Source organism: Dromaius novaehollandiae, chromosome 3, assembly GCF_036370855.1.
Source record: "Dromaius novaehollandiae isolate bDroNov1 chromosome 3, bDroNov1.hap1, whole genome shotgun sequence".
NCBI classification, from domain to species: domain Eukaryota; kingdom Metazoa; phylum Chordata; class Aves; order Casuariiformes; family Dromaiidae; genus Dromaius; species Dromaius novaehollandiae.
The window spans coordinates 26,373,028-26,380,668 of NC_088100.1; the positions used below are offsets into that span (position 1 = coordinate 26,373,028).

Genomic DNA, 7,641 nt, shown 5'->3' on the forward strand with positions numbered 1-7,641 from the left:
CTTGATTCCAGTCATAGACTCACCTGTTTTTCTAATAATGGAGAAATAAAAATAGGTAAATAACATAATTCACCTTGCTGTTTAAAAAGATGTAAGAGTAGGAATAGCTGAAGAAATTGTGTTTTTATTGTCCAGAAAACCAATGGTACTCCAAACAGCTGACAAATAATTTTGCATAGCTAAAGCACTACTGCCAGTACAGGATATGGTATTGTTTTCTATGTTTAAACACTAGTAAGAGATTGTGTATAAATATCCTGATACTGTCAGTTGTATTCCTGTTCTATGACAAGATAACAGATTCAAGAAGTCACTATTTAAAAAACATCCCCTTTTGCTCTGCAAGGTTGAAAACTCCAAGTGGCTGTTGTCTCAAGCTTGTCCTCAATGTCTGTTTGAAAATCTGTCTGATGCTCTCAGAGCCAGTTTAAAACTAACAATTATTCTTGGCAGCGTAACACGTATAAAAGCAAAGGTGTGATCAGGGACACGTACTATTACCAAGAATGCTGGTCAAAGTGATAAAAACTAAGCGGCCCATCAACAAACCCTACAAAACTTTGGAATGAAAACTCCAGACAAATGGTGGGACTGCAGTCATGGTGGGATGATAAAATACCATTTTGAGGGAAGTTAGAGGTAAGTACTGGGCATTAGCAGCACAGCTGGGATCACACTGTGTACACAGAAGTAATATCTCGGGGGGCAAGACCAGGCCCAGTTGAAGTAAAGAGGAACTTTGCATTGGTCTTTTTTAGTCGGACAGATGTTAAGCTTTAGTAGAGAAGCCCTCTCCAAATTTAAGGACATCCTGAAAAGGAAGGAGAGTTCCTGAACTCTAGAAGTTCAGAGTAATTTTGATATCAAATGATAGCATAGAATCATCTGATAAGGGCTGCCAGGCTGCAGGTTTTCATATTGCCGTTCTTTCTTTGTCAAGTCAGGCCAAATTCTTCTACATGAATTCTTCTTTATGACTTCTGTGTTGCTTATTCCTTAGGTCCCTGACTCAAAACTAAGTCTCATTTGCAGAAGGACTTAGAACTTCCATCTGCTGTAGAATGCAATAGGAAGATAAAAAGTACATCCATAAACCAGTATATGGTGGTCTGATAAAGCAAATGTACTTCTTGGATTGAGTATCCTAATAAGCCAATGCTTCTAGACTTTGGCTTTCTGTTTGTAATATGATGATAATGCCTTTCCTTGCATTTCAGGGGTGTTCAATAAGCACTCTTTTTTGTGTATGTGAATTTTTGGAGCTTTTTTATTACATTTGCCATGATGGTATCAGGAGGAAATGTATATAATTCTGTTTTCATAACCAGATTTATTTAATATACATTAAATAAAGTATAGGAAGGCAGTCTGAATGAGAACAGCTCAAATATTGCAAAGTGAGCTCAGAATAATATGCAGAGAGGGGCTGAAATGAGATCCCTCACATCCTTTCCTTGTGCATGGCTTCCCAGTTGTCTTGCCAGACTCTGCACTTGGTCTTGTCTCAGTCTCTTCTCTGTGCTCTGATTTCCCCCAGTTTCCCTGTAGTTCCAGTTCTCTCAGCTCCTGCCAGCGCTCATCTTGTCTTCTGCATCTACTTCTCCAAATTATCCCCTCCTCTTGGATTTCTCTCCTCTGAATTCAATTCAGCTGACTGCTTTTGCGTAGCCTGAAAACAAACAGGTTAAAAAAAAAAAAAAAAAAAAAAAAGGAAATCACCACCCTTTCGATTCCAAGTATTTGGACTTAGACTTGCTCCAGCCTGGAGCAGCTAGGGATTACAATGGCTAGGAAAATCCTGCTGTGGCCCTGTGGCCCCAGCCCTGGAGCTATGCTAACGTTAGCCATGCTAACAAACTCGCCAGAGAATTGAACACTGCAAGCTCCAGCAGGCCTCTGTGGAAGATGTGTGAACAACAGCCGGTTTGGTTTTTTTCCGAAGCCTTATGAATCGGCCAAACTGGGACAGAATTTTCACTGATATTACAAAAAAGTCCATCTCAGCACTGAAGTTAATTTTCTGTCCCGTTCCAAGGCCCTCTTCCAATAAAAAGAGTGATAGAGCTTTTCAAAGAAGATTGCCAGAATACTGGGAGGGGAATGGGGGGTTTTGTTTGTTTTAAACTGGCTACGATTAGGTTAAGGAAAAAGGATGGTCTCAGAAATGTTGAACTGTTTTGGCTGAAAGCTTTGAAGAAATGTCGGCCCTTGACACATACCTGGCATGGAAATCGTTGGTGTAAATGTTTTCAGACTGGCCAAAGTTATATGCAACAAAACCGAGTATCTTACAGTGAGATGTGTTGGGCAGTCCTAATAAAAAGTTGCACTACTCATGTGATTTGTATCTTTTCCTCCCTCATCCATGGACTTTGAGAAAATTTGGACTCGAGGATTGATATGGAATCAGTTGTTATTTGGGCCAAATTTGGCTTAGTCTTTGTTTTTAACTGGGCCTCTTTGGCGAATCCATTTTATTGCTACATGTAGCTGAGATTCTATTTTTCTGTGTAATTAACTTTGGTTATATGAGCCAAACTTGCTGATATGCCAAGACAGCTTGGCTATATAGAGGGAGTTAGAGGAAAAACAAAGGACTGAAGTAGAGAGCAACTAACTCATATACAGCATGTCTAAGTGTTTTGCTTCTTTACCTAGGTAAATACTGTATTCTGACCACTAGGTATCAGCTGCATAACAGCTGTTCCTGAGTGGGCCTTGATCGGTCCAGCACCAACATGTTCGTAAAGTGGTCCTGCTGCTCAGGTGAGGTCAACGTTGCTGCAACCAAACTGGCTGTCTTTTATTTTTGGCTATCTGCTGTTACTAACTTCTGCCTGAAAGAAGTTTGATAGTTTGATTATAAAATACATTAGAAACATGAGACTTAGGAAGGGGGGAAGAATGCAGCACTTAGTAAGAAACAAAGAAACAAAGAAAGAAAGAAAGAAAGAGGCTTGCCCCGTGCTTGCTAGGCCCTAGTTTGCTGCCAACAGCAGCAGCTCAGCCAGCATCTTTGGCTAGCCCGGGTTCAGGCCCAGCTGGCCCGGGCAGTGTGGATGCTGGCTTACCCCCAGCACAAGGGGGCTGCCTGCAGCCTCCCCTTGCTCATACCCACGCGCAGGGGGCTGCGCTACCGGGCAGGCCTGTGAGGTTCACCCCTTCCTTTCCTCTGCTGCTGGAAACTTGCATTCGTGTCACTTCTGAAATCATCATGCACCTCGCTGCAGTGATGAGCTCTGGGGACACCGACAGCTTCCCCCTGCGGAGATGAACCCCAGCTTGTCAGCCCTCCCCGCAAGCCTCCTGCCATCCTCAGCGGGTCCCAGGCAGCCTCCGCGCGCTCTGCTCCTCGGGGGCAGGAGCTTGGGCGGGATGCCCCCTACGAGCTTATTCACCGTCACTGGACCTACACAGTGTTATGGGCTAGCCGTTTTTTGGAAACATGATTTTGCTTTGAGTCCTTAGATGTTAACAGTATACAAGGAGAAGGATTAGAAGGACTGTTACTGTTTATAAGCCAAGGGGGTGTTCTCCCCGAGGTGTTTATTTTTCTGCAGAAAATGTGTGAGCAGGCTGAGCATGCTCCGGGACCGCTGCGATGCACCTCTGCTCTCTCATGGGGTCTGCCAGCGTGCTCCCTGCCAGCGGATGCCTCACGCGCCTGCAGCGGAGCACGCAAAGCCCTGTGTGAGCCCACACAAGTGCTTGGGCATAAGGACTGTTTTTTTTCCATATTGCTGTAGGTAAAATTGCAAATGCAGAAGAGACCTCTTGGTCTGCACCGCAGTTAAAAGGTCTTTTAGCCTCAGATCTTCCTATGAGGTTTTAAATGAAGCTTCTAACCCAAGTTGTCTTGTCCGCACAGCTTCTGTAATGTGGTGGCTACTCTAAGGTGGTCAGGGCTCTTTTTAAGGCACTTTGTAAGGCACTTAAGGCACTTTTTCATAAGACAGATATTCCTTAAGGAGTTCTGTGCCAGAGCACTGGGGATGCTGGACTTTGACAGGGCCCCACTGCCTGCTCTTTGCAAACCATCCCGCTTTGCCCACCACAATCTGAAGGTAACTGCTGGTGAGAGCTGTCTTTTCTTCCCTGCAGAAAGCTTTGGTGTGAGACAGATGTGCGCAAAGCAAGCGCTGAGAGGAATCTCGGCAGTGAACCCGTAACACTTCCAAGCAGGGAGAACAGGAGTTACTCACTGGTGATAACGGGTAAACAGCAAGGACAAGTTTTTGAATATCCAGGGTAGGGACTACCATGTCAAAAGGTAAAGGAATCAGGAGGAGAGAAAATGGGGCTATAATGAAAGCAGGAGACTATTACAGAGCATTTGCTGATGCCCAGCATAAATCTGTCGCCCTGGTATGACTCCCCTGAGGGAGGGGAAGAGGGGAACCTCGCACACCAGATGATGGGGGCTGAAACCCGCGCAGAGCTAGCATTTACTACCATCTAGTGGTGAACTGGGAGATACCAGCTCTTTTCCATTTCCACTCGCTCATAGAAAGGAAAAAGGGCAGGGATTTGGTGCTCAGGTTTGAAAGTCTGTGCTCCCCCTGGTCCTGCCTAGCACCGAGGTGGTGCTGGGAGCTCACTAAGCTTCCCGAGCGATGGCACGACAGGAGGCACAACCAGGTGACCTTCTCCGGCGGTCGCGGGCTGCCGCAATACGTGCCCCAGCCAGAACGGGCCAGAGAAAGGCCATCTGGCACACCTGCACGCGCATAGACTCACAAACTGACAAAGCTTTAGTAAAAGACCTCAATTATAACCTGCAAAAATAGCTCAGGAGAGTTCAAAGCACTGCGGTAGCAGGACACTGGCCAGCTGAAGGTGCCAGGGGCTCCCACGAAGCTGCTCTCCGGAAAGGTCCCGCTTCCTCCCAAGGAGCCTGCCACGCTGCAGGAGCACGTGCTCCTCTTCCAACAGAGGTAAACATTTTCTGCATTTTGGAGGGGGAAAAGAGGAAACCTACCTGCTCCTTTTTTTCTGCAGTGTGGTAAACATTTCGAAACAGCAGCAGTATCAAATCAGGTCTGCAGTGAAAAAAAACCATGGAAATCAGTTTAGAAAACAGGATTTCTTAGAGGGATGGAGATGGAAGGGGCTGCCAAAGCCACATGGAAGATTTATCATTTCCTACTGAAAATATGTGAAACAGTTTTGAGCTTTCTTCTAGCTGCTTTCAGAAACCAGTGACACAGTAACGAGCCTTAATGCACCATGTTTTATGTAGGAAACCTGGCCAATGCTCAGTGAGTAATTCCTACACTTGAGATTCATTCCCGCCTAGCAATAAATCACAAAAGGTCTCCAGTGTGTGTGCTGCTGGGGTTAGCAAGCTGAAATCTGAAATGGATGGAAGGCAGCTGGGAGGACAGAAAGGCAATGCAAGGCCAGTGGTGCTTACTGACTGCTATCGGGAAGCAAAATACATCTCTAAACAAATGCTCTTCTCATGAGCTGGCTGTTTCAAACCTGTTTTCTCCATACAGAGCCTAGGTAGTTGGACCTCAGGTTCTATGTACTGACTCACCTGTGGCCTACAGGAGTAAACTGGTTTTTTTTTCTTGTGCTATGCGCTGTTGCTTTTGGGCCTTTGGTGACTTTCTGTGGACTTTCTCAGTTACCCTGTTCCAGCTCCCAAAGGCTCGGTGCTGTGCAGATGTCAGCGTACGGAGCCTTCCCGTGCTCCGTGCGGCCAGGGACGGTCTTGTCCCCGCTCCGCGCTGCGGGGGAGCTGCTCCGCAGACCTGCACCCAGGCTGCCCAGGGACGGGACCCAGCGCAGCTGAAGGGAGTCTGTGTTTGCCCCGTCTGACCCTGCTGGCTCTGAATCAAAGCAGAAGCATTTGACTGCATTTGAGTGCAGTCCTCAGATCAAACTGTCTCCCTCTCCTAGTCTGCAGCAACATCGGGGAGAGGAAGCGAGATCTCTATACTCTGACTTTCATCCCTCTAGAAAAAAATAAGGGCTTTCTCCTCCTGTTTTGGAGGGACTCCTAGCGTGGGCTGTTTTGCCTCTGGATCCAGTGCCAAGCTCCCTGCATTCCTTCTCTCACTTCTTGGCTTTCCAGGCTGGAAAGAGAGTGTCTGATTTAAATGTGCAGTGGTGACCAGGAGACCTGTAAGTTATACCTGAGCAGACAAAGCATTTGGCATCACGCTTATCTCAGATAACTTGCGACATCCACAGCATACACAGCTATGGCTACTCTGGGCTCCTTTACAGGAGATAAAGGGGCGCAGATCCCTACGTGCCTCTCTACTGTCACTGGAGAGATAAATGCCCTTTCAGTATTTCCTTCATCTGAAAAATTTTAGATATTTATGTTAGGACATGATGAAGCGCAGCCTAGAGTGATTCATTATATTGCCCGTATGTCTACAGCCTGTAAAAAGCACAGTGTGGCAGGCTGAGACGCAGACGTCCATGCTGTTAGTGGCCAACATTTAGCAGAGGCACAGCACCCTCGTCCCTGGGGCGGGCTGGGGGGAGGCTGTTCCTGCAGAGGGTCTGCTGCTACTGCCTCTCCATTTTCTCACTGGCCGGCTGTTATAGAGCAAGTTGTGTTGTACCGTCGAGGCTGACAGGAGCAGAGTCATATTTAGCAATGTTCCCATACAAAAGATTGGTAAAAATACAGTGTATTGTTAAGCAATGCTTGATGTTCTTCACTCAGTGATGTACCTGGCTAAATGCCGTGCTCTGATCCAGAAATGTCTGTTGCCTGAGCAAACAAGAAACCCAGGACGTGTAATTGCGTGCCTACTTTTAGAAGGAAAAATCTAAACCATGGAACATTAAACATGCTGGGAGGTCCTTACTTTGGATACATTTAAAATGTACTTTAGTGCATTTATGGGGTGACCAAAAAAAAAAGAAAGCCAAAAGCTTACCACCATTTCCAAAGCTAAAAGCTCTGCATAGTGAGATGGGTCGAGGCTCCCAGATCCTGCACTGTGTTTAGATCTGGCACATCATTCCCACTGGGTTCAGAGTAAATTGCTCCTATCCAATTTTTAACAAACTTGCATTAAACTTTTACGTCATTGGGCCTGTTTGACTGTTAATCTGAGTTTTATTTCTGCTCTCAGGCAGGATCACTTTCTCTGTGGTGTTAATGATCTCCTAAGCATTCCTGATGTTTAACTTCCCATGCAGAGTGATGCATGATGAGACCTGGGCTGTATTATATTACATTATAATAATGTTTCTCAAGCTGATATAATGAAATACCTGCAGTGGAGTCAGAATGTCCAAGGCATCCTGGTGGGTGTTCAACAACATACCATATGCAGCTGTGCATATTTCTATCAGTGCAGCCCATGGTCAAGGAAAACTGAAGAGCAGAAAATGGAGGAATTTGTCCACTCTCACATTAGATGCCTGCATGCTAGAACAGGGCCAGATTTATTTGTGGGGTGGCTTGGAGCCTGTATTCTCAGCTGAACTGTGGAAGGACAGACAAAGTGGAATAGTCTGTCTAAAATTAGACAATTGTTGTAAGTTTTGTACTAGTTAATACAGTTAGTGCAACCTATAACCTACTCTGCCTCCACACTGTACCCCTTATCTTGGAGATCTGACACATGGTTTTACTGCTTATAGAGAGCATAACTTGTATTGCCAACAGCT

The 7,641-nt window shown here is 45.8% G+C and overlaps 1 long non-coding RNA gene across 1 annotated transcript; it reads right to left on the reverse strand.

Annotated features, from left to right (window-relative positions):
• Positions 1-1,078: 1,078 nt before the first annotated feature.
• Positions 1,079-6,993, reverse strand: LOC112981402 (uncharacterized). The gene is made up of 3 exons (XR_003258696.2): positions 6,903-6,993; positions 4,979-5,039; positions 1,079-1,669 (listed from the first exon to the last, which is right to left on the reverse strand). It is a non-coding gene; the product is annotated as an uncharacterized LOC112981402 (long non-coding RNA).
• Positions 6,994-7,641: the final 648 nt, after the last annotated feature.